General features: G+C 35.5%; 1 long non-coding RNA gene across 1 annotated transcript in view; it reads right to left on the bottom strand.

Annotated features, from left to right (window-relative positions):
* LOC111088166 overlaps nucleotides 1-2,380 on the bottom strand; it is a 7,249-nt gene extending 4,869 nt beyond the window's left edge. Inside the window, exon 1 of the long non-coding RNA XR_002612771.1 lies at nucleotides 2,281-2,380. This is a non-coding gene — a long non-coding RNA (uncharacterized LOC111088166). The remainder of the gene's footprint in view (nucleotides 1-2,280) is intronic.
* Nucleotides 2,381-6,179: the final 3,799 nt, after the last annotated feature.

The following is a 6,179-nucleotide window of genomic DNA, read 5'->3' on the forward strand; positions in this document are numbered from 1 at the left end:
TAAGGAATGATATATGTTTAATCTGGCTGCTGCCAAGAAAGAACTGAACTACATCTAGTAATCTCTTTTTTTAAACTCCATCCTTGGAGCTTTGTTTAATCTGGCTGCTGCCAAGAAAGAACTGAACTACATCTAGTAATTTCTTTTTTAAAACTCCGTCCTTGGAGCTTTGTTTAATCTGGCTGCTGCCAAGAAAGAACTGAACTACATCTAGTAATTTCTTTTTTAAAACTCCGTCCTTGGAGCTTTGTTTACTCTGGCTGCTGCCAAGAAAGAACTGAACTACATCTAGTAATCTCTTTTTTAAACTCCGTCCTTGGAGCTTTGTTTAATCTGGCTGCTACCAAGAAAGAACTGAACCACATCTAGTAATCTCTTTTTTTAAAACTCCGTCCTTGGAAGTATATACAAGCATTTCACATTTTATCTATCGGTGTTCCACTATGGAATTTTATGCACAGATCTTCAATATTTAAATAAGAAATGGTCAAGAATGAACATTTCTTAGTTGTTGATGAATACATGGTGAATGTTGTTTATATATAGACGAAGAAAGAATACAAATGTCAATTTCGAGGTATTGAACGGAGCGTGGTGTAGAAAATGAACATATGTTGCTTATTAGGCTATAATATAGTGCATGCTTACTTTTCTGAGTTCTATAAAAAAAAAGATAAAACAAGAACATGGGAGTTGTCAACTTTAAAAAAGGTGTGAAGAATGACTTCCATTTTACATTACAGTAACGTCCTCATAATGATTAATGTCTTTTGGTATGTTTTGGGTTACCTGTACTTGTAACTATTAATCATATTTACATAAACCTCAGGATATTACGTTACTGACACGGTAAGTTTTATAGGTGTCTTAAATTAGATATAATTACTTGTTCCTGCTAGGCGTGAAGTGTTCTTACGCAATTGATTCAAGGTATTTTAACCAGTGCCGAGTTTTGGTTTCACAAATTGGGTTTGGAGGTCTTTCTTGCACCGAAAAGTTTTTAGCACGTGCCACGACGGAAGTAATTATATAGATTTTATAAAACATGAATTCTAATGTCTGCTAGTAACATTTCCTATAATAGACGGCTAGCGCAGATAGCCCTCGTGTAGCTTTGTGCGAAATTCAAAACAAACAAACAAACTGTCCAAACAACACTTCATGCTTGTTTGTACGACACAGATCTATTTGTATGACACTTTATTTTTAAACAACACTTTATATTTGTTTGTCGGACAAAGATCTGCTTGTATGACACTTTATTTTTAAACAACACTTTATATTTGTTTGTCGGACAAAGATCTGCTTGTATGACACTTTATTTTTAAACAACACTTTATATTTGTTTGTCGGACGATGTTTATGTGAACATTTCTTATTTTAAAGCCAACAACTTGTTTGTTTGACAATTTCTGTACTCTTTAAAGGTCCGGAAATCAGTGACATTTAGTCTGGAGATATTGTTATTAGCGTTCTAACATTGGTGTTTCAGTAAAATCTGTTTAGAGAAGTTCTTTATGAACGTTGATTGAAATATTTTAATGCTGGAAAAGAAATGAAATACTGTAGTCGTAAAACAAAACAAAAAAGAGTACTTTGATGAAATCCATGCTATATACGGCTAACACAGATATAGTATGTTAAGTCTGTTTGTCGAGTTGCTCCATTAAAAGACCACTAGTTATCGAGTTGCTCCACTAAAATACCACTAGTTATCGAGTTGCTCTTTACATTGCGATTTATCTACTTCTTCCATCGTACGTGATTTATAAGTATCTGAGGGATTTTAAAACGGTGGACTAATTCGTTTAAACTAACCTCCATAAACTCTTCTTTTAATTACTATAATTAATTCGGTTAACTTTTAACTAGCTTTATTAAAACAAGTAACAACCTTCCATTTCCATGAAACGTTTCTACAAAAATATTGTCAAACCCTTTTCAATAAATATTTTACATTTTTAACTAGCAGAAAAAGTATGTTAAAAGCAATGATATTTTTCTTCTTTAAATTATTTTGACTTGAGATCGGTTTACATATTTTGTATGATTTAACTTTAAACAAATAGGAATATAACAATCAGAACAACAGTAATATAGTTCCACTTTTATCTTCAACTTTATTTCACATCAGTGAGAAATATATTCATTAACACCATTTTCGTTAGCATTACAACGGATTTTAGTTTATGTAACGTCAATACCGTTAGCATTTATGTTCTCTTTTAATTCTAGGATTTAGTTACACTTTACAATGAAACTATTTACAGAAACACTCACCACAGTAGATGTTCAGGAAAAAGCTCAGAACAGGTTATTCACTTCCTTTTGAACTAGTCAAAACAACGAGATTAATTCAAATATTAAGCTTTTGACAATACTGTAAAAATATACTTATGCTCAAGAATGCTTTTTAAAAGATGTATTGCATTTATATAACACTGGCCCTAAAGAGCATATGAAAATATTTAGTTATGTAGGTTGTATATACAATTCATTCGACGAGAAGGTGTTTAAAAAAACGAATAGAGATTTCCCCTGAGTATATAAAATTATACCTCCGCTTCTTATGTGACGTAATTTTGTAGGCGGAATGAATAACAACGCTTAATTTATAGATTTTAGCCTGAAAACCATGATGGTGAATATATATTATCCCATGAATCGTTCTAAAGGGGGTCTGCGACGGTAAAGATCGAGTTTTCATGTCATATTTCTTTAAAATATTTGTTATTTGGCTCGATTGAATAAATATAATGTTTGATCTAAAAATGGCGTTAACTTGCGTATAGTTATTTTTGTCAGTGCCGTTTTTATACACCGTAGGATTAGCTTTTGCTGATAGACTTCTCAGGACAAATATATTGAGTTTATTGGTTTGACTGTCATAGCAAAGCCACATTGGGCTATCTGCTGTATCAACCGCGGGAAATCGAACCCCGAATTTTAGCGTTACAGGTCTGTAGACTTACCGCTGTCCCACCCGAGAACCATCTAGTATGTTGTGTAACTTGAGCTAATCTTAGATGCAGCCGAATTCGTTGTTTGATTTGCTTATACTTTCTTTTACCGCCAATTGTATTAGCATAATGTTGAGCGTATAATACATGTCAACTTTAATGGCAATGTTTCTCATACTAATCATACTATGTATTAATGCTCTTTACAACAAGTATCTCAACCTCTGGGCATTTTGTATTTATTTTATTTTTAAATTTATAATTTTCAGTAATAAATGTTTCTTTGACTAAATGAATCAGAAAGTCACTCATAGTTCCTAGTTTTCATCAAAATGAGATTAAAATAAGAAGTCTTGCGCTATTTCGAAAGCAAACGTTAATATGATTTTTCTTTTAAAACTTCAAAATGACACAATAAACGGTCTGTAACTTTCAGCTTTAAATAATAAGCAAGTATAATAACGACAACACGAGCAAATTTGACGTCAGCAACGAAATGTTACCAGATCCCCTTTAGAATCTGAAGTTCAGATAATTCGTTTCTGTGCGCGGGATTCTGAATATTTTAATGAATTATTATTTATAATGTTTGCTTGTTTGTTATGGATTTCGCGCAAAGCTACACGAGGGCTATCTGCGCTAGCTGTCCCTAATTTAGCGGTGTAAGACAAGAGCGAAGGCAGCTAGTCACCACCACCCACCGCCAACTCTTGGGCTACTCTTTTACCAACGAATAATTGGATTGACAATAACATTATAGCAACACTACTACTGAAAGGGCGAGCATGTTTGGTGTGACAGGGATTCGAACTCGCGGCCCACAGATTGCGAGTCGAGCACCCTAACCACCTGGCCACGCCGGGCCTATTTATAATGAGACCTGATAGTCTGAGATGAGTTTCGTTTCTCTGTCAAACTTAACATTTTGATGAACTGCTTTCTTGGGTTAAACCTTAAAGTCCAAGTACGCATGTTTATGCCTGTGTTTTGTGGCAAAACCACATCGGGCCATCTACTGTGTCTACTGAGGGAAATCGAACCCTTGATTTTAGCGTTGTAAATCCTCTGTCCCAAGTAAGTAAGTAGGCCTTAACATTTTATTCAATTGTTTCAGGATTTGTGCCAAGTATCTTACAAAACGTAGCTCTATTCTATATGCGTTCTTAGAAATAATTCCTGGTTACTAACGGGAAAAAACGAGAAAAAACATTTTATTTTTGCAGCCATAAACACACTTTAAGTATTTTATAACGAAGCTACGTGATTTCCCTATAAGCTTATAATGTTAACGTGGTCGGAAGTTTGCGAGTTCAAGGCTTGTTCGCGACATGTAGTTGTGTCATTGAGCAAGATACTGTTACGTATCTGCTTGTATGTTAATTTCCGGTAGAATTTCTTTCCGAGAAACTTCAGCGATATAAGTCCTTTCTTGGTTAAACCAGTTTATTCTTCCTCGATACAAACTTTTAGCACACAGAATTTCCACAGTCAGTACGTTTCTCGTAACTTTAAACTTAACGACTTTTATAATACACGCTATAAATCACAGCAATTCACAATCTCGATAATTTCGCTTTCTACGAGTACAAAACATACACTTTACTATTTCCCGAAAAACCGTAACTACTGTTCGCTTAACTATATATCTGTCTATCCCGCTGGCTTCCTCTGCCAAGCTTATATACTTGAGAAAAGGGCGACTCGAACGCACTAGGAAATTCATGATCATTCGAGAAACTCCTCGCACACGCCACTAGAGGCAATGCGCCAGCAGAGTCACGTGACTTCCACTGTCGTAACAATATTTTGCCCCCGTTGTTTCAATCTACATGTCTGTATAATGGGCGCCAGCCGGTATCTAGGGGGTTAACCTAAGATGAATTGGTATCTGTTAAGAAGTCTACTGAATAAATAAAGGATTACATGATGAAAGGAAACTATGAAACACTTGTAACAGTTAGACCGAGTTAAACACAGGTTTGAAATAAGATTATGACTTAGAGCAACTTGTGAAAGAATTTGAGAATGATAAAGAATCGTGTATTTAACGTAGTCATTTCATGATAAAGTAGAATCAAATGTAGTGTAGTTTTCGATAAAATTCGTTTGTAACATACTCTTTAACAAACATTAAATTTTGTTTGAAAGACAAAATCTTACTTATATATGATACTCTGTCCAAACAAACACCAAACATGTTCGCCCTTTCAGCCGTAGGGGCGTTATAGTGTGACGTTCAATCCCACTATTCGTTGATAAAAGATTAGCCCAAGAGTTGGCGATGGGTGGTGATGACTAGCTGACTTCCCTCTAGTCTTACACTGCTAAATTGTTCGAATACGTTTGTTTCAAAATCCCTTTTCTTATTCGTTCTGTTTTGATAGAGAAACATCATCTTCAATAAGTATAATACATTATAGTTTTACTTTATTTATGTACGGTTTCATCTTGCGATTTAACAATGCCATGCTTATTCATCTTTACGATCTAACGAGAAGCGTGGCCCGGCATGGCCAGGTGGTTAGGGCGCTCGACTCGCAATCTTCGAATCCCCGTCACACCAAACATGCTCGCCCTTTCAGCCGTGGGTGCGTTATAATGTGACGGTCAATCCCACTATTCGTTGGTAAAAGAGTAGCCCAAGAGTTGGCGATGGGTGGTGATGACTAGCTGCCTTCCCTCTAGTCTTACACTGCTAAATTAGCTGCTCCACTAAAATACCACTAGTTATCGAGTTGCTCCACTAAAAGACCACTAGTTATCGAGTTGCTCCACTAAAATACCACTAGTTATCCACTAAAAGACCACTAGTTATCGAGGGGAGCAACTCGATAACTAGTGGTCTTTTAATGGAGCAACTCGATAACTAGTGGTCTTTTAATGTAGCAACTCGATAACTGGTGGTCTTTTAATGTAGCAACTCGATAACTAGTGGTATTTTAGTGGAGCAACTCGATAACTAATGGTCTTTTAGTGGAGCAACTCGAACAAGTGGTCTATTTATTGGAACAACTCGATAACTAGTGGTCTTTTAGTGGAGCAACTCGAACAAGTGGTCTATTTATTGGAGCAACTCGATAACTAGTGGTCTATTTATTGGAGCAACTCGATAACTAGTGGTATTTTAGTGGAGCAACTCGATAACTAGTGGTCTTTTAGTGGAGCAACTCGAACAAGTGGTCTATTTATTGGAGCAACTCGATAACTAGTGGTCTATTT

The sequence above is a fragment of the Limulus polyphemus genome, unplaced genomic scaffold, assembly GCF_000517525.1.
Source record: "Limulus polyphemus unplaced genomic scaffold, Limulus_polyphemus-2.1.2 Scaffold3238, whole genome shotgun sequence".
Classification (NCBI taxonomy): Eukaryota; Metazoa; Arthropoda; class Merostomata; order Xiphosura; family Limulidae; genus Limulus; species Limulus polyphemus.